The sequence below is a fragment of the Canis aureus genome, chromosome 17, assembly GCF_053574225.1.
Source record: "Canis aureus isolate CA01 chromosome 17, VMU_Caureus_v.1.0, whole genome shotgun sequence".
NCBI classification, from domain to species: Eukaryota; Metazoa; Chordata; class Mammalia; order Carnivora; family Canidae; genus Canis; species Canis aureus.
Window position 1 is genome coordinate 43,786,747 of NC_135627.1, and position 23,673 is coordinate 43,810,419.

Here is a 23,673-nt window from a genome sequence, read left to right on the forward strand (position 1 = left end):
AGTATCTGAGCTGAAGATACATATATATTTAAGTATTGCCTTGCATTTCTTTTTGAATCACTCTCTCCAATCAATGCATGCATAGCTAAATACTATGAGATGGAGCTCATCAGTTGGATGTGGGAAATTATCCCTCACAGAGTGACTCATCCAGAGATGGCACATGTCTGGGGAGAATGACTCAGAGACTTGATATTTACCCTAGGAAATAGGAACTAATCTCTGCTTTTGGTAAGATTCATCATTGACTTCTGATAAAAACTTTCAGCAATCTAGTTATATAAGGGACCTTTCCCATCTTATAAAGGCTATTTACACACACGCACACAAAAGCCACAGCTAATATTATACATAACAATTCAAAAAATCCCCCCTTAAGATCAGGAAAAAGGCAGAAAGTCCTGTACTACCACTACTGTTGAACATCACACTTGGTGTCCTTGCTGGTGTAATAGAAAAAGAAGAAATGAAGTGCTTCTAGAACTCACAGGTAAGTTTAGTAATATTTCAGGATACAGGATGAATATGTAAATAAAAACTGAATGTACAGAAAATATGAACAGATATTTCACCAAAAGGGTGTGAAAGGATGGCAAAATAAACACATCTAGAGATGCTCGATATTACTAATCATTAGATAAATGCAAATAAAAACCACCATTTAACAACTGAATGGGAAAAAAAACACTAAAAAAACGAAACTGAAAATATCAAGTTCTGACATGGATACACAGTAGATATATTTCTAACTCTGATAATATTTTGGAGGGCACTGGGAGTTGAAAATGGTACTATGGGAAACATGTTTATAATTTCTAGTAAGTCAAACATATGCAGGCATACCTCAGAGACGTTGGGAGTTTGGTTCCAGACACTGCAATAAAGCAAATATTGCAATTAGGTAGTCAAATAAACTCTTTTGGTTCCCCAGTGCATATAAAAATTATGTTTATACTATACTACAATCTAGTAAGTGTGCCAAAGCATTATGTTTAAAAAGCAATGCACATACTTTAATCTAAAAAAATACGAATTGGTAAAATGTTAATCATCATCCGAGCTTTCAGCAAGTCATAATCTTTTGGCTGATGGAGGGTCTTGCCTTGATGTTGATGACTGGTGACTGATCAGGGTGGTGGTTAATGAAAGTTGGGGTGGCTGTGGCACTTTCTTAAAATAAGACAAAAATGAAGTTTACACTTCGATTGACTCTTCCTTCCACAAATAATTTCTCTTGTCACATGTGTTACTGTTTAATATCATTTTACCCACTGTAGATTCTTTAAAATTGGAGTAGGAAACAAGAAATGTTGGCAAGGATGTGGAGACAGGGGAACCCTCTTACACTGTTGGTGGAAATGCAAGCTGGTGCAGCCACTTTGGAAAACATGTGGACGTTCCTCAAGAAGTTAAAAATAGAGCTATCCTATGACCCGGCAATTGCATTATGGGCATTTACCCCAGATATAGATGTAGTGAAACAACAAGACACCTGCACCACAAAGTTCATAGCAGCAATGACCACAATAGCCCTACTGTGAAAGGAGCCACGATGTCCTTCAACAGATGAAAGGATAAAGAATATGTGACATACATATACAATGGAATATTACTCAGCCATCATAGAGGATGAATACCTACCATTTGCTTCAATGTAGATGGAACTGGAAGGTATTATGCTGAGTGAAAATAAGTCAATTGGAGAAAAACAATTATCATATGGTTTCACTCATATGTGGAGCATAAGAAGTAGTGCAGGGGACCATAAAGGAAAGGAGAGAAACTGAGTGGGGAAAAATTAGAGAGGAGGACAAATCATGAGAAACTCCTAACTCTGGGAAACAAACAAAGGGTTGCAGATGAGAGGTCAGTGAGGGGATGGGGTAACTGGATGATGGGCATTAAGGAAAGCACATGATGTGCTGAGCACTGGGTGCATACTATATGTTGGCAAACTGAATTTAAATCAAATAAAAAAAATGAAGTCAGTCCTCTCAAACCTGCTACTGCTTTATCAACAAAGTTTATGTAATACTGTAAATCTTTTGTTACTATTTCAATGATCTTCATAGCATCTTTACCAGGAGTAGATTCCATCTCAAGAAACCACTTTCTTTGCTCATCTCTAAGAAACAACTCCTCATCCACTGAAGTTTTATCGTGAAATTGTAGCAATTCAGTTACATCTTCAGCCCCCCTTTCCTCCCCCGCTTCTAATTCTAGTTCTTTTGCTCTTTCCACCATATCTGCATTACTTCCTCCATTGAAGTTTTGAAATCCTTAAAGTCACCCGTATGGATTGTAATCTCTTCCAAACTCCTGTTCACATTGATATTTGACGTGTTCTCATGAATCATGAATGTCCTCAAGGCATCTAGAATGGTGAATTCCCTTCCAGAAGGTTTTCCATTTACTTTGCCCAGATCAGATCTATCACAGGAATCACTATCTTTGGAAACTGTAGCCTTATGAAATGTATTTCTTAAATAAGGATTTAAGTCAAAATTAGTTTTTTATCCACATGGGCTATAGCATGGGCATTGTGTTAGCAAGCAAGGAAACATTTATCTCACTGTACATCTTCATCGGATCTCTTGGGTGATCAGCTACATTGTCAATGAGCAGTGACAGTAATATTTTCAAAGGAATTTTTTTTCTGAGTAATAGTTTTCAAAAGTGGACTTAAAATACTCAGTAGCCTACATTGTAAACAGATGTGCTGTCATGAAGACTTTGTTGTTCTGTTTATCGAGCACATGCATAGTAGGTTTAGCATAATTCTTAAGGGCACTAGGATTTGGGGAATGATAAATGAGCACTGGTTTAAATTCACCAGCTGCATCAGCTGCTCTCCTTTGAAGCTTTGAAGCCAGGCATTGACTTCTCCTCTCTAGTTATGGAATCACTAGATGGCATCTTCTTCCAATAAAAGGCCACTTTGTTCATATTGATCATCTATTGGTTAGTGCAGCCACCTTCACTAATGATCTTGGCTAGACCTTCTGGGTACGTTGCTGCAGTTTCTGCATCAGCACTTGCTGCTTCACCTTGCATTTTTATGTTATGGAGATGGCTTCTTTCTGTAAATCTCATGAACTAACCTCTGTTAGCTTCAAACTCTCCTGCAGCTGCCTCACTTCTCTCAGCCTTCACCTAGGACCCTGTTCTGGATTAGGCTTTGGTTTTAGGAAATGTTGTGGCTGCATTGATCTTCTACCCAGATCCCTAAAACTTTTTCCATATCAGCAGTAGAGCTGTCTCATGCTCATCATTTGTTTGTGCACTGCAGTAGCACTTTTATTTCCCTTTAAGAACTGTTTCATTGCCTTTGCAACTTTGGCTGACTGTTGCAAGAAACTTAGCTCTTGGCCTTTCTCACTTTTGGCATGGCTTCTTGACTAAACTTAATCATTTCTAGCTTTTGATTTGCAGTGAGAGATGTATGACTCTTCCTTTCGCTTGACCATTAGAGGCCATTGTAGGGTTAATGATTGGCCTAATTTCAGTATTATTTTTAAAGATTTCATTTATTTATCTATTTGAGAAAGAGAGAGAGAGACCAGAGGGAGAGGGAAAGGGAGAGAATCTCAGGTAGTCTCCATGCTGAGCATGAGCCTAAGCCATGACCCTGCGATCTGACCTGGGTTGTAACCAAGATTCAGATGCTTAACTGATTGAGTCACCCAGTCAGTTAAGGCTCAACTGACTAAGCCACCCTAATTTCAGGCTTAACTGACTGAGCCACCCTAATTTCACTATTGTGTCTCAGGGAATAGGGAGGTTTGAGGAGAGGAAAAGAGATGAGGGAGTGTGTGGTTGATGGGACAGTCAGAATAATACAACATCTAAGTTTGCTGTCTGATATAGTACAGTTTGAGGAGCCCAAAGTTGTTGGAAAAATGGTACCAATATACTTGCTTGATGCAGGGTTGCCCCAAACCTTAAATTTATAAAAAAAATGTAGTATCTGCAAAGTCCAATAAAGTGAGGTACATGAAAATGGTAGGCCTGTAATTACCATTATATCCAGCAATTCTAACACTTATTTATCCCCAATAACTGCAAACTTTCATTAAAACAAAAGTCTATAGACGAATACATACCCAATCAGTAAGAAATTATATACCTTCCATTGTCTTCTATATTATCTTCATTATTCTTTAATCATTTAGTAGTTTTTTGTTCTCTTTCAGTATTATTTATAAATCATATGAAAGAGGGGATCATCTCTCCTCTTTAAATTCTTAAATCTTCCAGAAATATGATTGTCTTACTGTTGTCTTCAGTAACATAGAATAGAACAGTGACCCACTTAGTTTTTGGCAATATTATAAATTATAAAAATATTATAAAATTATTATAAAAAAAACTAACCATTTTTAGATACTTAACAATTAATGGAGTCTCACTATTTAATTTGATAACTGATGATGTGCCAGGTGATATTTAAAATGACCGACTATTTCCTGCATATCTTCTGGGATCATAAGTTATACTCTAAGATTTCTGTGCAACATTTTGAATTTTTAGTTCTTTAAAACTTTAAAAATTATCTTATATTACTATAAAACAAGGTTGCACTATTACTAGAATATGGTATTTACATGTATCTTTCAACTTAAATAATGGAATGGAAAGAAATCTCAAGTATACAGAAAGACATTTTGGCTACATGCTTAGATATGTTTCTCAGGCATCTGCAAGAGTACCCTTCCTATTGTATTTCAGAAAATTACCATATCCCAATATTTTATTTTATTTTATTTTATTTTTAAAGATTTTATTTATTTATTCATAGAGACAGAGAAAGAGGCAGGCTCCATGCAGGGAGCCTGATGTGGGACTCGATCCCAGGTCCCCAGGATCACACCCCAGGCTGCAGGTGGCACCAAACCACTGTGCCACCAGGGCTGCCCCCTATCCCAATATTTTAGAGACATATTTATCACTATCATAAAATAGTAGACAAAGAAAGAAATTCATAAAATTAAATTTGACCTCTACCTTAATTCATGAGTCTGAGAGAACTTAAGGATATTTTTGGGATCACTAAATAATGTGGTGGAGAGATCTTGAGCTGTCTAACCAGGTTTAGGTGTTTATACTATTTTGATTATTAGCACATAACACTGACATAACACTACATGCCTTGACCTGTTGTTCATAATCCTCAAGATCCAGAACTAGATAAAAATGTAAACGTATAGCCCAGAAAAGTAAAACTTAAAAATTGTTTTTCAACATCAATGCATCTACTTTATTTAGCATGATTAATCATCTGCCATATACTTAACACATCACCAAGAAGTCTGAGAATAATTTGCATCAAAATTGATGGCATATTTTATCAAGTTTCCTGAATACTTACATTGAAAGATTGTTGTCAAAGTCATCTACAGTTTAAGACAAAATGTGATAACTTGTTTCTATTCTCTTTACATCCTATAATTTACTGAAAACTCAAAGTTTAAATTGTCAGGATCACTCATTTTGACAATAAAATTATTAGCATCCTAGAAGGCTAACACGATAGAAGTTTACAAATAACCAAAAAAGAGTAACAGGAAATGAGTAAAGCAGCAGTTACAGGATTATGCTGAGTAAAAAAGTATAATAACCTATATTCAAGTTTAATCTAGTGTATTATACACCTGCTATATGTTTATTATCATTTATTTAATATAATATAGTAAATGACTCAAGAAATAACTCTCTACTTACACACAACAGAAATATCCCATAAGGAAAGACTTTCTAGGTAACTTAGATATGTGAAAGAGTTTAAAATAACAATTTTGCTTATAGTTTTCCCCTTTTCAATGCCCTATTTCTTTATCATTGCTAATCCAAATCATAAGGAAAAAGTCAACCTTAATAAAGCATGTACAATGATATCCCCTAGAAAATGTTTTTCTCACAGAATAAAAATGAAATCAAGTAAAAAATATAGACATTTCTAAAACTAGTAATGTTAAAACTTATTTTTATTCAAATTCATATACATGCATATGTGTGTGTGCTGTGTGTATATATAGTAACTGTAAGTATGTGTATATGTAATATAGAGAGACAGAGAGAGAAAAATGAAGTTTTTTCTATTGAAACTGTTTTATTAGGACTTAAAAGCAGAAGACAAAGCTTAAAATCTCATAAGAATTAAAAGAAACTTAGTGAAAACAAAATACATCCCTTTCCTTAACAAATACATTTAACTAGATTCCAATTAGAACCCTATAGTTAAAAAATAACCAAATGCCATATAAGTTTGGTGGAATATAATTATTTTTAAACAGATCTTAATGTTTGTTGACTTTAATTATGACATGAACCATATGCTCATACTGAAAATCATCTAGAATAATCAGCAATAAAATATCTTAGTAAGAAAAGAATTAAGATGATACATGGTAAATAGAATGCTTTGAAGTTATTAGTTTAGTCTAGTAGTTTTAACAATTGCTTGATTTCTGGATCTCAGCTAGTATTATTTTCTTATTTAGGACTTTTTTCCTATGGCTGATAATGTCTTTACTAAAAGTAGCAATTCCTTTATGCTTCTTTCTTCTTTCATTTTGGATATTTTAATAATTACATCTATGCTATAATTATATCTATGCAATAGGGTTCATTTCCCTATTGCTAAATTTAGAAGAGATATTGTTTTAAAACAGAGGACCTTGGGGATCCCTGGGTGGCTCAGCGGTTTAGCGCCTGCCTTCCGCCCAGGGCATGATCCTGGAGTCCTGGGATCGAGTCCCCCGTTGGACTCCCTGCAAGGAGCCTGCTATCCCTTTGCCTATGTCTCTGCCTCTCTCTCTCTCTCTCTCTCTCTCTCTCTGTCTCTCATAAATAAATAAATAAATAAATAAATAAATAAATAAATCTTTAAAAATAATAATAAAACAAAACAGAGGACCTTGACTCTAAGCCATGTGACAAATGAGGGCATACCTTAATTTGCCCCTGATAAATTATGATACCCTGATACCCTGATAAAGAATGATAATACCCAGGAGCTCAGGAGATGGTTCCCCTGCCTGAATGCTACCCAAGGCTGATGATGGACAGCCTAAATTACGGTCTTCCAGTAGGTCTTTCTTCCGGTAGTGAACACAAATCTCAAGATATATTTGTTCTACGTTTATTTTTAATAGAAGTAATATTTGTTGAAAGAATCCATGTTAAGTATTTGAGGAACCACTTGGAAACAGGAAAGGGGACTGTTTGGTATAAGCAGAATAGGCATGATACCTATTTGTGTACTCAAGAAACAGAAGAAATTAAAGATTTTAACAGAGATTTAGGGTGAGATCGAAAATAAAAATGCCAAACTGTGTGAGAAAGATCAGAAGTTCATTTACAAACTTTGTTAACTCAAAAATTTAAGAAAATTAGTGTAAAAATTGTAAAAATATGAATATTTTGACTAGGTTAAAAGAAACAGGAAATATGCAGAATATAATTATAACCAGTTGTATTTTGTCCACACATAGATTTATAGATATAGAAATAGAAGCAATAAAAATCCATGCAGGATTAAATGGATATACTTGGTTATTTAGCATATCTAGGAATAAATTGTATTTTAGGTGTTAATGGTATGAATAAAAACTTGGGGGAAAAGAGTAAGAATAAAGAGATAGTCTCAACATGTAGACATTAACTTTTCCTAGGAATCCTTTACAATGTATGGAATTTTATTGAACACTTGCAATCAATAACATTTAATCCAGCAAGCATTCATGCAGTGGTCTTTCCCAATCCTGAAATGGTTAATTTCCAAAGTTTCAAATTTGCAATATTGATTCTATTTCACTGAGACAGAATGCATTCAAGACCCTTCATAAAAATAGAGCTACAGATGAACACTCAGAGGTACAGGGATATATCTATCATATTCTGTCAAGGTTTATTTTCAATGACCATATCACTTTTAGAGAACAGGCTTTGGAAGTAGGATTTCTTTTAAAGGCTGGGATATAGACATCTGTAGTGGTCCTTTATTCTCCTCTTAAGTAGTCTAGAAGGTCTCTAGTATATTTGACACAAGAGATGATTTTTGGCTTCTGGGTTAAAAAATGGGGAATTTCTGAAGCCTTAAGAGTTTTACTTTAGATCTAGCCCCAAGACATATTTGAGATACTCTGAAAGGCATTTCTGCAATTATGATTTTCTAAATGTGCTGATATATTTGGCCGGAATCCATAGAAACGCACTTCAAAGAAAATCCTCAATTTGGAATCCACCAATTATTCTTTCATACAAGGGAATCACAGAGAGGAAGGAATTCCTCTTTGAGAACATCACAAATCAGCATTTCTTACTTCTTTGAGGGTCTGTAGAACACTTTAATTTCCTTTTCTTAAAGTTAGCCAGAAAGTTTCATATTCCTGCCATAATGGTTACCCTGAATATTTTTTTGTAGCTGGAATATTTTATATTCCTGGACTTTCTCTGGATAGTTACTTTCTTCTGCTAAGAATGGATGTCTGGCTATTAAAATCAGCAGACCAAAGACAGATAAATGTCCACAAAGCCATCAAATGGGTTTATTGGTGGTATACCCAAGTGTGGATTTCCGCTGAGCTAACACTACTTTTAGAAAACATGAGGTATGGGTTAAAAGGAAGGGCTGATGCCAGTGTAAAGTAGGACCAAAGTTATGAGTTGTTCCTCCAGAGACCTGACTTAAGTCTCAAAATTCCCTCTTATAGTTAAAAATAACTATATTTTGATGTATGCATACCTTGTAATGAGTATACAATGCTTGATTTTCCAAGAACTTCAAATAACCAGTATAGATAATTCAACTTCTTTCTATATAATAAACACTCAGTGCTTAACTAAGAGAAGCATGGTAGATATAACACTTATAACTTGATATCAAATAAAACAGAACTTGAGGAATTATGAGAACCCCTTTTATAATATTTTATTACTTCTTTGCAATAGTTAATTTTCTCTCAGATATGTTACAAATAAAATAAAAGCATCTCATAGGAGATGGAATTTTATTGAACACTTGCAATCAATAGCATTTAATCCAGCAACCATTCATGCAGTGGTCTTTCCCAATCCTGAAATGGTTAATTTCCAAAGTTTCAAATTTGCAATATTGATTCTATTTCACTGAGACAGAATGCATTCAAGACCCTTCATAAAAATAGAGCTACAGATGAACACTCAGAGGTACAGGGATATATCTGTACCAATACCAACCTCATTATAAGAGATTATCCTAGTGCAAGATTTCAAAGCCCACTACTTCACTCTGCATTGGGCCTTTAATATTTTAATTAGTGTACACTTCAAAGTCTTCCGAAGGATGCTTACATACATAGTGTTTTGAAAGAGAACATGTTCTAAAGCCAGAATGCCTTATTTTAATCCCTGGCTCCATTACTCAATGCTCCTGTGATCCTAAGCATGTACTTAGTTTTGTTTCCTTATTTGTAAAATGGGGTAAGAGATAATAACAATAGTAAATACAGAGAATGATCAGTACTTAGGGAAAAAACATATAAATGAAATTTACACAACTGTAAGCCAAAATACTAGGCTATTATAATCTTTACCCACTCAGAAACAAAAACAATCAAAACCATCCAAAATACCCCCACTTTATGTTTAGTAACCATTCTCCTCACTCCTCCACAAACTTTAAAAACTCAAAAGGTAGTTAGTTATTTGCTTTCTTGGAACAGAAAAGCCACAAATGTGCAATGTGATTAAATGGGTAAGTAACTTTTTTTGCTATATGCTTGGTCTGTTTTCATGCTCCGGGTTTATTACGTTCTTAGTTTGGAACCTCCTGTCTTGTGAATATTTATTCCGACATTATATAACATCTACTGTAACATTTTTTTGCTCAGAAGAGAAAAATGCAGCTATGTATGTTTATATATGCCTAAGACAAAAACTTATTTTTCTTTTTTATGTCATAAAAATGCCAAACTAACCAAGGCCTATTTGTTTGGTTGTCTGTTTAATTGGTCATCCAGGTTGCCCCAGACATGGTAAAGAGAAATGATCTTTCTAGTCATTCTAAAGCGCTCAAAGGGAAGCTCGATTGTTACACCAGCTGCAATGAAGCTAATTTCTACATACTTAGAGGAAAGAAGAAGGAAAAAAAGCCCCTTGACAAAATAATAGAAACTTTATATAGAAGCCATCTCTGTCTTTTTTTTCATACTAGAATGAAATTGTTTAAAAGAGCATGTTAAAGCTCGATCTCTTTTTGATGTTGAAAGTGGAATTAATAGTTATGTTTATGATAGTGGGATTTTAAATGTGTAACTGCACTTGCGTTATAAAAATTCTTAAACTAAATTTGAAGCTTTGCGTGGGACAGTATTCAAGCATTATGAAATGCTAATATTCGAAAGAAATAAGTAAATCGTGTCATAATTGTCTAGCACTAAATGTAAATGGCACTAGTGAACATCATTAACAAATGTGCTTTTAAATGTTATTTTAACCTGGTTGGGCATTTATGAAAACAAAGCCAGCATTAAAAAAAAGCCTCATTGAACTATAAGCCACAAAGATGATGGAACTCTTCACTAATTGAGTCCATAAGTAAGTCTTTTAGAAAGAATTCCCAGTAGCTCAGATAATCTTTTGTAAGAAACTCAAATTAAAAACTTGTTTAAGAAGCTTATGACCTAAATTAAGTAAAAGGATTCACTTCCCTTAACCTTGACAGTATAAACTTGACATATTCCCCTTCTAACAGGATGAACATTTATGAACTTACCATGTTCACGTGGAATGTCAAGCATTCCACAAAAAAAGAATAATATAACTACTTCTCCAATAAGCCACGGAACATATGAGCTCAATCTTCTTAAACTTCAAATATCGGGGTCTTAAACATATGTGAATAATATGTCTACCTCTATCCCTACTTAACCTCGTAGTCATGAACAAAGGGAACAGATATTAAGCCAGTTTGTAAAGTGAATTTATCCTAAGAAACCCAATGATAATACTCTTAAATAAATCCATAGATTTAAAAAAGAAGGAAAGGAAATAAGATACTTTTTCCATTAGCTGAATTAACCACTTCAGACCAGTAGGCATGTGTTCATAAATTGAGCATTTCTGTTAAACAAGAGCAATACAACTGTTGTGTTTTTGCTTTTTCCTGTTGTTTTTATCATCTGTCACAACCACTGTTTCTTTTACACCAAAATTGCTCAATGGAAATAGTACCAATTTAGAACTATGAATTCCATATCTACCAATCAGTCATCTGTAGTCCTATTTGAGGAACAAATATTGTTATTTAGGGAAGAAGCAGTACTTTAAATAATGATAAAACTCATTCCTATTACCTTATTTCTTTTTTTTTTTTTTTATTGATTCTAATACCGCAGGTAACCTTTGTCATTCCTTTCTGGCTCTTCTACCAATGAGTCAGATACACTAGTCTAAGTATATACTTATTTCTTGTGAAACATAGAAATTAAATAGCACAACTCATATCACCATGAAAAAGAAAGAAAACAGGTGAATTTTTCCAGAGATTTTTTTTTATTTTAAATATTTTATTAATTTATTCATAAGAGGCACAGAGAGAGAGGCAGAGACACAGGCAGAGGGAGAAGCAGGCTCCTGGAGGGGAGCCTGATATGGGACTTGATCCCAGGATCCCCAGATCAGAACCTGTGCCAAAGGGAGATGCTCAACCACTGACCCACTGAGGTGCCCCTTTCAGAGAGATTTTTTTTTAAGATTTTATTTATTAATGAGAGACACAGAGAGAAGGCAGAGACATAGGCAGAGGGAGAAGCAGGATCCTCACAGGGAACCTCATGTGGGACTCGATCTGGGATCACACCCTAAGCTGAAGGCAGAGGCTCAACGCCTGAGCCACCCAGGCATCCCTCCAGAGAGATTTTAACTGCAATAGAAGACATGTGTGTATACTTTGATTTAAATCAGTGAGGGGAATTGCACAGAAAGGACATATTTGATAGTGAAGTACTGAAAAATGTGGCATAATGTGCTAAATTTAGTATCTCAGTCAATTTGGTATGAGTATCAGAAGTACAGGGAAAAGGAAATGTATGGTAGATGACTGAACATTGGAAGTGTGCTTGATCCTTGTAAGACAGCAAGTGTTAAAGGAGACCTGGCATCGATCTACCACCTTCCCTTCACAAAATGTCTCAGCACATTACCTCCAATTTTACAGTGGGCTCCACATTGGGCCATAGCTGTCACATATGTCTAAACAGGACAGTCTCGTCCAGTATAACGTTAATATACTTTTTTATATTAGAATATTCATTACCAATAACTTTTGGGGGGGTTGGTAATAAAAACTCTGGCATCTAGAAAATAGTCTGATTTTGAATATTTGAATAGAAAAGAAATATTTCAAAGTTAACTAAGAATCAGATTAAGATGACATGATATATGGAAACTAATCTACTAGTTTTATTCCATCTTCTTTGAGTGAGATATTGTCCAGTGTCGTTCAGGTTTCAATTTCAAAAATTTAGAGCTGTCAGTCTTAACCTGGAGTGTTCATCTGAATCACTTAGGACGGGGGTAAGGAAAATACATGTTCCCTGGCCCTTCTTCTGAAATTATGAGGGATTAGGCTCAATAATCTTAACACAGAACAAAACGATGAAAAATCTCTATACATAATTCTAAGTATAAACTTAGTTGTATGTTTTTTGTTTTTTGGGTTTTTTTTTTTTTTTAGTATTTATGTATTTATTTTAGGGGGCAGTTGCGGGGGAGAGGGAGAGAGAGTCTTAAGCAGACTCTGTGCTGAGCGCAGAGCTGGATGCAGGGCTCAGCCTCATGATCTTGAGATCATGACCTGAGCCAAAATCCAGAGTCGGTTGCTTAACTGAATGTGCCACCCAGCCCCCGCATTGTCTGTTTTACTAACATATAATCATGATGCAGATTAAGAAAGTGTGAATGACTCAGTAGTCTCAATTCTTCATTCTTTCAAATATATTCAAATAAAATCTTAGCATCTAGAGAAAACTTTAAGCCACATATGTGACCATATGATTTTTGAAAACCTTTGAATATAATTAACTTCTCAATAGACTTTAAGAATAATGGGCATTGAAACATTTTTGCCCTCGCTGTCACTATATTTCTTCAACTAGAAGAACATGTGGTATTAAAAAGCTTCTCTACCATTTTTAGCTCATAATTACTCAACAATGGAAATGCCTAAATTTTCTTCAGTGCGAGGATAAATAAACAGTGACAAATTCCTTCAAAGAAATTCTTCTTAGCAATAAAAAGAATGAGTTATTGATTCAGGCACAACTTGTATGAATTGTAGACTCTGATGGTTACATATTCTATGATTCCATTTATGTGGAATAAAAAAACCAGACAAAACTCTAGTAACGTATCAGTGGCATCAGGGGTTATAAAAGAAGGTGTGACTACAAGTGGACAGCATAAGAGAGTATTTTATTTTATTTTATCTTATTTTTAATTTTTTAAGAGAGTATTTTAGATGTTGAAACATTCTCCATACTGATTATCATGGTAGTTAAATGAATATATTATGTGAGTTAAATTTATAGAACTATACACTAAAAATAGTCATTTACTGTATGTTCATTTAAAAATAAATTACAACTTTTAGGGCACCTGGGTGCCTCAATGGTTGAGCATCTGCCTTTGGCTCAGGTCATGATCCTGGGGTCCTGAAATGAGCCCTGCATCAGGCTTCCTGCAGGGAGTCTGCTTCTCCCTCTAAGTCGCTGCCTCTCCCTGTATGTCTCTCATAAAAAAAAAAAAAAAAAATTAAAAAAAATTAAAAAAATAAATAAACTACAACTTTTTGGAAATATATTCTGACATAAAATGCATATTGGCATGTAGACTATTTGTCTATAATGTCAAAAAATAACAGAACAATTTTTTTTTTCATTTTAATCTAAAGAGTGGGGACCTCTAGAAATATAGAATTGTCATGACCCTACAAATTCATCAACAGCCTTCTCCTATGTTGGGAGTTCAAACTGGATAATCTGTTAGTTACCTTTAGAAGTTTTGAGGCAGCACAGGATAGGAATGAGAATTGTCCAGAACGTGCTCTATTTGTATACTCTCAGGCTGTTTTTTTGCAGCATTACACTCATGACTGCAACAGACATTGTGTGATCCACATGAAAGCCTTTAGTAGCCTATTGATCTTTTGCCGGAATAGCCTAGAGATAATTCAATTCAACTTAACAAAAAATGAGTGTCTACTAAGTATTATTACAGTCACTTGTATATATCAAACATAATTTGAACTATGGCTCTTTTTTTTAAGATTTTACTTATTTATTCATGAGAGACACAGAGAAAGAGAGAAGCAGAGATATAGGCAGAGGGAGAAGCAGGTTCCCTGTGGGGAGCTCAATATGGGACTTGATCCCAGAACCCCAGGACCCCAGGATCACGGCCTGAGCCAGAGGCACCCAATCACTGAGCCACCCAGATTTCCAGCTCTTTTTTCCCACCATTCATTTAACATTTTCTAAAAACATTTTATTTATTTATTCATGAGAGACACAGAGAGAGAGAAAGAGAGGCAGAGACACAGGCAGGAGGAGAAGCAGTCTCCACGCAGGGAGCCTGATGTGGGACTTGATCCTGGGCCTGCAGGATCAGGCCCTGGGCTGAAGGCAGGCACTAAACCTCTGAGCCACCCAGGAATCTCCATCATTTAACAGTTTTTAAATCATTTAACCATGTCATGCAGTATGTTAACCATTAAGTAACAAGTAACAAGTCTCTGCTATCCTGGAGTTGATACCCTCTTGAGGAGTAAATGATACATAAAAATTTATAAGATTAAAAATTTTATGAAAAAGAGAAATACAAACTACTATGACGATACATACAAGATGACTAAACCATGTTTTCAGATCGTAGGAAGTCCTGTAATGGAACATCGGCCTCCCTCTAGAGTATTAATTTTTGAAATTAATTTAATGAACATATAAATCTCTCACTTGTGACAAAGGGTGATTGTAAATATTAAATGCCATCATCTTCATTGCCACCCTATAAGATGAAAATAATTCATTTTATTTCAATCTGGGAGTGAAGGCAAGGAAGGTACAAATTTTCCCACTGTAGCCCAGCCTGGTATGATCAAGGTTGGCATTAATCCTGGGAAGTCTAGTTTCAGTCTGTCCTTGTTACTGTGAGACTATGCTGTCACCGCCTTCAGCTATTCTTATGTGATGCCAGGAACAGGATCCCATTCGGAGGCTTTAAATGTGTGTCATTACACTTTTCAGAATCTGCAGCACATCAGCATGGTGCTAAATTAGGTCAATAATACAACAGTAAAGATTGACTTTAGTTAAGTGAGAAGTACGCAGAGCTCAGAGCCCATGAGAGGGCCATGAGAATTTTCAGAGTACTGTACAGTAGGGAAATGAAGACAACCTTACCCTGAATTCCCAATATATATATTTTTTTCTTCTTTTTTATCTTCAGTCTGACATAGACCTGACCTCATGCATCTCTGAGCTTATGCAACTTTGCTCCAAGTTGGACTCATTTTAGGAACATTCTGTAGTGAGAAAGATTCACAGGAGACAGAAATGAGGCAACTGACAATTCATGTTGCCTGCTGTACTTTCTCCTTGAGTTTCTGCCTCTATCATACTTGGAGTGTTTTTTCATAAACTTTTCTGCATTAACAGGTGGGTGGTTTCCCCTCTGCAAAACACTTAACATGGATTTTGCCCCCTGCACTCTCCATTAACACCAGGGCATCATATTGTGCAAATGTGCCAGCATGGATCAAGAAACCGATGTAAGAAAACCTGTTATATTGCTAAAGATTTTGTCACTGAACCTTATGGCATCGGTACTTAAACAGGGAGAATGATGTTTCCAGGAAATTACTCTGATTCAAAATGTAAGCCCATTTTCCAGTGGCTTCCCACCAGGGTTGGTTTATTTGTTTGTTTTTGTTCCTTAATGCACTTTACCACTTATTTTGTCTTGCTTCTGGCCTTTGTAATTGGTTCCCTCTGATGAGATTGCCATCATATTCCTGAGCAAGTTCTATCCTTAGCATTCTCTTCAGTAAGCATATACTTTCTTTGAAGCTTAGTGGCTCAAAGGAGTGATATACCTAAATAAAAAGCACAGCACAAACCCATTCACATCGAATAGGAGTACACATGTATGTGTGTGTACATGTGTACATTCATGTGTGCATGCACATGTCTGGGTGTTCCCCCTCATTTTTCCAATCCTTCATGGTCCAGTTGAGATACTGTACACTATTTGTATTTTAACTTATAGTTTTTGCCATAAAACATGTTGGAGTTTCTGAAGAAAGCCCAGTAAATGGGATTCTTCCCTGTCTGTGTCTGAATAATTTGATAGATAAAACAAGGAATTAAAATGGAGGCTGATATATTACATTTATACAAATAGAGACTAGGTTGGGAAAAGTTGTTTAAAACTGTAGGCTACTATGCAGAACTAGAACTTCCTGATGTGGAGAGGTACCTCAATAAGACTACATAGAGGGACAAAGGAGAAAACCCTGCATGGGTTTTCTCCCAAAAGAAAGAAAAAATAGCTCAGCTTAGAATACCCAGTTATTTTTGCCAATCTATCTATCAATCAGTAAGTCAATGGTTTTCTTCAGCCATTCTGGAGCCTGTTTCCCAAAGGTCTTCCTGGGAATTCTGGTAGATGCTCCACATTTTGTTTCCAGCACATTAGAATGGATTTGTTTCCAGCACAAACCATGGATTAGAACGCTGTTCTGTTTAAATCCATGCCAAGGCCAAGTTGTCCTTAAACCTGAAATATCCCCTTCCCTATCTTCTTAGGAGTATTCCCTTCCCTATCTTCTTTCCCTCACTGTCCAACATATGAGAATACATGGTACATAGTGGGCTACCTACACATATTTTGAAAAGAAATGAAAGTTTCACCAAATACACTTAAAAGAAGAAAACTGTTTTAAAGAGTGTATATCATCATAATAACATACGTAAGCCTGTGAATTGTCAAATTAGTCTACATTATGTGAACTCACAAAAGAAATTATTAAATTATCATGTGAAGAAGGAAGACCTCTACAGATACAGAAATGCAAATCCACTAGAGTTTGTCTTCTGATATGGTGCACAATTTGAGGCAGTAGTCATCTTTCCCAAGTTAGCCAACTGCACAGGGAGGATTACAGGCATTGTCCAGAATTCTCTCTGTAACTATACTCTCAAGCTGTTTTTCTAGCAGTTTTAGGGAAAGCTTTACATAAAACTAAAAATAAAAGGCCAAATTAAGATGAAACCTAAATATACTCCAACAATAACATGCAAATAGCATAGAGATGGACCAAATTTAAATCTAAGTCTCCCCTTGTTATAAAGTTCTGAAGGAGAAAAATAAATTAAAATAATAAATGTCTTTGAAAATTAAAATGGAAAGATCAAAGGAATTGATGTTCAATACCATTTGCTTTAAACCTTGAGTATCAAAAGCCAAGTATCTGAAATCCTAAATTACATAAAATCCAAAATATTATGCAATTTCTTATCTTGCTTAGAGACTGCCAGTGGTTTCTTGATTCCTGAATAGAACTAGGACTCACATTAGTTGCACTCTGACTGGGCTTTCTCTCCTACTGAATAGGTATGGTCCCTTTGGGGTCCTGGGAGTGGTATTAATTTAATTGCAAATTCCTCAGAAGCCTCACTTATAAAGAGACTAAAACCTTAAAAGAACATACTAGATCTTCATAGCAGTGACTCAGTACCTAGAAATTGTTAGAAAAACAATTCAATCCTTAGTTCTTAAAATAATGAGCTCAGGTAAAACTATGTTTACAAAATCCAGTATTCAATATTTTCAGAGACCATAGCAATGGAAACTAATTGAACAGTATTAGTTTCACCAGGGGGCCAGATGTCTACACCTGCTACCCAGAGTCCAAGGCTTCTAAGCCAAAAATTACTTGGGATAATTTCCAAGCAAGATGCTTACTTTGGTATTAGCATGATTTATTGGATTCTTCTTGTGGCTATAACCAATTATCGAAAACTTAGAAGCTTAATACAAAACAAATTTATTACTTATAATTCTGGAAATCAGTGGTCTGAAATGGGTCCTATGGGCCAAAAGTCAAGGTCTCTGCAGGGATGCATTCCTTCTGGAGCTTCTACAGGAAAACTGTTTATTTATGTTTTCCAGCTTCTAGAGACTGCCTACATTTCTTGGCTCATGACCTTCTTCCATCTTCAAAGCCAGTAATCCCATCACTCCAGCTTCTGCTTCCTCTGTTACATTTCCTTCTATGACTCAGACTCTTCCATCTCTTCTTCTGTTTACAAAGTTATTTGCAATTTAGAGCCTCTTTTATGGTTTACATCTCTCTCGCTCTTGCTCTCACTCTCTCTTTTATAGAAAACAAACTGGGTTGCTGGAGGGGAGGTAAGTGGGAGGGTGGGCTAAATAGGTGATGGCTATTAAGGAGGGCACTTGTGATGAGCACTAGGTATTATGTGTACGTGATGAATCACTAAATTCTACTTCTGAAACTAATATTACACTATATGTTAACTAACTAAAATTTAAATAAAAACTTGAAACACTACAAGAAAAAGAAAAACAACCTTACAATTACATTGGGCTACCCAGATAATCTAGGATAATGTTCCTGCATGAAGATACTAATGTAATTCTATCTGCAAAGTCCCTTTTGTCATGTGAGGTTATGAATTCATATGTCCCAGGGTGTAGAATGTGGATATCTGTCCACCTCAATGGTTCATATCTGTTGGAAAACAGATCTATAATTAATGTCTCCCTTCCAAGAATGTCATTTGACACACTGCTGCTTTTCTGGAAACTAAACTTTTTAGTAGAAGCAGCTCTATTTGCTAGGTCTTGTTTGAGGTGTTTTCAAGTCAGAATTTTAAAAATATATAATTTTCCATATTTAATTTGATGCTGATGATTCTGGAAACCCTTTATTGTAGTGGAAAAAAAAACATCAACATTGGTGTCAAACTCATAAAGATTTAAATTGAGACATATTAGTAAATAATTCTCACACTTACTCTGGGCAAATAGCAGTGCTTCATTTTCTTGTCCACATATTTGGTTAGGAGTTTTAAATAGGCTAATGTTTATAAAATACCAGGAGTGGGGCTTAGATTACAGAAAGATATCAGTAAGATAAAGAAATGATCAAAAGCATTACGGTTGATTTGACTCTATCTCTGATGTTTACAATAGGGGTTGAAGACCCTAATTAAACACTGCAGAGAAACACCCCTTCTACTAATTGCCTGTTAGTCTTCCCACTATTTCCTGCTCCTTCCTGCCACCCTGCCTACTGAAATTCCTCTATTTCAAGTTTTCCTGAATTTTAATGTCCTGGCTGGAAATCCATCTGCTATTGTACTTCCTTTCAATGTCATACCAAGTTATCTGTCTATTTCTGTTAAGCCTCTTCTCAAAACAGACACTTGGTTTTCTTTTTTCTCATAGAATCACTTCTCACCTAAGTAGGGCTAAGACTAAGTCACCTACCAATGTGATTCACTAGCATAAATACACAGACCAGGCCATTTGTGTCTTAAGGCATGAGAGAAGACTCAAAACCTACTGTGACTAGAACTATGCCCTGGGAAAGATGGGATGTCTCCGATTGGGTCCAACCGCCTATGAATGTGTGTGAAGGGTTGAAGAGAATTTTGTTGAGAAAAATACCACAAAATCATGTTAAGTAATACATTATTCTAACCTCCACTGTTTCCTAGAAGGACCAAATAATAGTTTCAGCATCCTTTTGTTTAGGTTTCAATGTTGCTAATATTCAGCTGCATATATTGTTATTTAAATAGTGTTTATATTCAATAACCAATGACCTGACAGTAAGTACTAGACTTCTTTAGTTCTAGGACTGAATGGGACTCAATATTTATTTAAAGTTCATTCCATAAAAAGAGTCCACATTTGTGATGATATTCTTCCTTTAAATTGGCTTATACCTTCACAATTCTACAAATTCTTAATACATTGTGCCGGGGTGACACTTCAAATCTGAGTATTTCACAGTAGTACTTTAGTAACCTTCCACTTTCAGAGCACCACAGGGAACCATTAGCATCATTCCCATTTTATAGAGAAGGATTTTAAAGCAAATGGTGCCAAGCCCCGGTCATACTCACTTGTCCTTGGAAGGGAAAATAGAATTTACAATCCCCAACTGTCAAGTCTGCCCACTAACAGTCAGTGTATGGTTCTTCTAAAACACTTGATTTCGCTTATATTTCGCTTATATTTTCCTAATTGAATCTCGGAGGGAAGACAGACCAATGCAAGGAATTGGTCTAATAGATATTATATAGATATTAGATAATTGGTCTAATAGATATTATATAGATATTATATAGATATTAATTGGTCTAATAGATATTATATAGATATTATATAGTAGAAAATTTGTAATTTAAATACACAAAAAGCACAGGTGTTGTAGCTAACACACAGCTTATCTTGGCTCCAAATAAAATTGGAAATAAAATGTTTAGGGCTTGCTCTTTATAATGAATGATAATCCTGGAACATTTACTTAATGCATTTTGATGGAACTCAAGAATCTGTAAATGTATCAATATCAAGCAATTATTCTCATATAAGGGATTACTGTGAATATTATAATTACAAAGGAAAAAAAAACTAATAGTATGAAAAAGCACTATCTGATTCTGTCCTAAGTACATTTTACCAGTAACCCTACTAAATGTATATTACTGTTATTTTATGACAGCACCTTTCAAACACTGTGGTCTCATGGCCGCTTAATAATCCTAGAAATTATTGAAGAGGGATACCTGGGTGGCCCATTGGTTGAGTGTCTGCCTTTGGCTCAGGTCATGATCCAGGAGCTCTGGGATCGAGTCCTGCATCAGGCTTCCCACGGGGAGCCTGTTTCTCCCTCTGTCTATGTCTCTGCCCTTTCTCTGTGTCTCTCATGAATAAATGAAAGAAAGAAATGAAATGAAAGAAATGAAATGAAATAAAATGAAAGAAAGAAAGAAGGGAAGAAATTATTGAGGACCCAAAGATATACTGTTTATGTGGGTTATATCTATTATTAGTAACTATAAAAATTAAAACTAAAAAAAAACAAAAATATTTTATTTCAAATAATAAGTACAAATGAATACAAATAATATATTATTTGGATAATAAGTATATTTAAAAAACAAAAATAAATTAGTGAGAACAATAGCATTGCCCTTAACATCTGAATCAATGAAAACCTCCTATATTGCATATTTGTTTTTATATTTTATCTATTGTGATATGTTGCTTTGTTTGAAATATGTAAAAGTTCTAGCCTAACTCAGATATACATGTGGAAAAGAGGGAAGAAAGTAAATACTTTTTTAGGTAGTTATATTCTTCTCTGACACTACCCCACCAACTCCACAAGTAGTAGTTTCTTAAAGGATAGTTCTTACACAGGTCTAAACACAAATCAATAAACTTTTTGTACTGTTTCACTAAAGTCCACTGATCTATCTTGCACTTGGAATAAATTTATATTGGTTCACTTAATAATGAAGATAATGAAGCACTTTCAAATACTGCCAACTTTATTATACAATGTCAAAAATTACATCTGCTATTAATACAACAAATCTCATAACTTAACTTTTGAATATTTCAAGTATATATATATATTTTTTAAAGATTTATTTATTTTATTTATTTATGATAGACAGAGAGAGAGAGAGAGAGGCAGAGACACAGGAGGAGAGAGAAACAGGCTCCATGCTGGGAGCCCGACATGGGACTCGATCCCGGGACTCCAGGATCATGCCCTGGGCCGAAGGCAGGCCCTAAACCGCTGAGCCACCCAGGGATCCCCTCAAGTATATTTTTAAGTAATAGTTGCTATGTGTGGATACTTTGGGGCACATTTTTGTCAAGCACATCACACTTTATATAGTATACACTTTATATAGTATTTTATAGTATTTTGTTTATTTTTGGCAATTGTCTAAGAAGATATTCAAACAATCTACAATAGTAATAATTTTGGTATATTTTACTAAACTATACCTCATTTCTTTAATAATGGCACTAGAAGGTATGTCTGTCATATTCCAGATTTTAATTAAAGAGCCTAATAGTTTCATTGTTGAATAGAATATGAGCTGATAATTTAAGGTATCTTGTTAATGATCCATTCTTCTGTTTGCAGTAGACTAAATTTATCAGAAATACACTTTCAGTTTTATCAAATGTCTTTTAGCATATCTTTTTTCATTTTATACGTATGCAGTGTGTTCTATTAGTATCTATTATTAAGACATTTTTGCATTGATGGGCAACATTCTGTGGTGGATTTTTCTTTTTAATATGCCATTGGAAAAAAAAAAAAAAAAAAAACCTTGCTGGGACGCCTGGGTGGTTCAGCGGTTGAGCATCTGCCTTTGGCTCAGGGCGTGATCCCAGCATCCCGGGATCAAGTCTCTCAGTGGGCTCCCTGCCTGGAGCCTGCTTCTCCCTTTGCCTATGTCTCTGCCTCTCTCTCTCTCTCTGTCTCTAGTGAATAAATAAATAAAATCTTAAAAAAAAAAACTTGCTTAAACTATAGCTCAAACATAGATTTCAGTTGTTCAAGAAAATCACTTATGAAAAATACAGCTTATTCTCACATTCAACGTGTATTTAAAGTCTCCAAATAAGATATTAATTAGCTAATAAGTTTCAATAACATGCTAAAGGATATAATTTCTAAGTGTATATAAATATACCACTTGATTCACACATACACAGACACAGAGACACAACTGAAGTCAGTTTTCTGGTTTTCTGAGACTGCACTGTATCATGAAAGTATAATCTTTTTAAAAAAGATTTATTTATTTATGTTAGAGAGAGAGGACACTGAAGGAAGGGCAAGGTGAGAAGGAGAGAGAGAGAATCCTCAAACAGACTCCCTCCTGAGCATGGTGCCAGATGCGAGGGCTCAGTTCCAGGACCCAAAGATTGTAACCTGAGCCAAAATCTAGAGTAGATGCTTAACAGAATGAACCACATAGGTACTCCTATGAAAGGATAATTTTTATTATTAAGTCATAATAGCTAGGGTACAGACATACTAGACAACTTGTAGTAACGCATAATTTGAAACACTCCTCCTAAAGTATCAGATTCAAACATTAGAAATGATGGAAATAGCATTTATTTATTTCTGATTTATCAAGAATAAAATATAGATGTAACATAGCAGCACTTCTCATTAATAAATTTTATAGTTGATCTAAACAAGAAAACAATTTCCACTTCTGGATTAACAGGAACAGGTTTTAACATCCTTCTGTTAGGAAGAAAGGAAGGAAGGAAAAGGAAGGAAGGAAAAGGAAGGAAGGAAGGAAGGAAGGAAGGAAGGAAGGAAGGAAGGAAGGAAGGAAGGGAAAGGAAAGGAAAAAAAGAAAAAGAAAAGAGAAAGAAAGAAAAAGAAAAAGAAAGAAAGAAGAAGAAAGAAAGAAAGAAAGAAAGAAAGAAAGAAAGAAAGAAAGGAAGAAAGAAAGAAAGAAAGGGAAGAAGGGAAAAAAAGAATAAAAGGAAGATAAAAGAAAAATCTAAAAGAGCTAATATATGTTAATGCATATAAAACAGTAGTTGTCA

The 23,673-nt window shown here is 35.0% G+C and overlaps 1 long non-coding RNA gene across 1 annotated transcript in view; it reads right to left on the reverse strand.

Annotated features, from left to right (window-relative positions):
• Window positions 1–23,673, reverse strand: part of LOC144287550 (uncharacterized) — a 103,394-nt gene that overhangs the window by 16,513 nt on the left and 63,208 nt on the right. The window contains exon 4 of the long non-coding RNA XR_013355333.1: window positions 844–874. This is a non-coding gene — a long non-coding RNA (uncharacterized LOC144287550). The remainder of the gene's footprint in view (window positions 1–843; window positions 875–23,673) is intronic.